The sequence below is a fragment of the Limulus polyphemus genome, unplaced genomic scaffold, assembly GCF_000517525.1.
Source record: "Limulus polyphemus unplaced genomic scaffold, Limulus_polyphemus-2.1.2 Scaffold71, whole genome shotgun sequence".
In the NCBI taxonomy this organism is placed as follows: Eukaryota; Metazoa; Arthropoda; class Merostomata; order Xiphosura; family Limulidae; genus Limulus; species Limulus polyphemus.
The window spans coordinates 474,859-475,532 of record NW_013665681.1 but is presented as its reverse complement, the minus strand read 5'-3'; positions in this window follow the sequence as shown (position 1 = coordinate 475,532).

The following is a 674-nucleotide window of genomic DNA, read 5'->3' as shown; positions in this document are numbered from 1 at the left end:
CTAATTCTTCCATTATTACATCAATATTTGTACAGAAACACAAAGTATTTTGCATACTGTAGTGAGAAGCATGATTTTGATGGTAACTTTGATAAATAGTAACTCTTGTTCTTGGAGCTAATAATTTCCATTGCTATAAACGAGAGCCAAGAAGTTTCCCATGCTACTTTGACAGAGACAAGTCATGAATCAGATCATTTAGTTCTTCTTGTGTGATCAGATAAGAAGGTTTATGTTGAGGTACCACAGGAATAGAATTACTAGATGAAGAGGATGAAGTTGATTCATTGTCTTCTTTGCAGAATATCTCTTCTGTTTCCCACTTCGCTGGTGAATGTGGCACTGGAAGACCATCCCTATGAAGTATTGTGTTTGTTCATTGTAAATGCAATATCTGGATATTTAGTGTATTTTTTAGGTTTGTCTGAATATCTAGAAACATTAGTCACACAAAAATAACAGACAGTTAGGTGATCTTTGGGCTCATGTTATATCATGCAAACTGCATGCAAGTGGAATACTTGTTCTCTACTTATTCAGCCACTGTGTCAGGCCAGATGTGCAAACTGTACAACATAAATGTGGATCCCAAAGTTTTTCTTGGTCCCCAATTTTACACCCAAAATAGTGGTAGTAAGGTACCTTTACCTTGTGTGTGATGTTTTTCCTTTGTG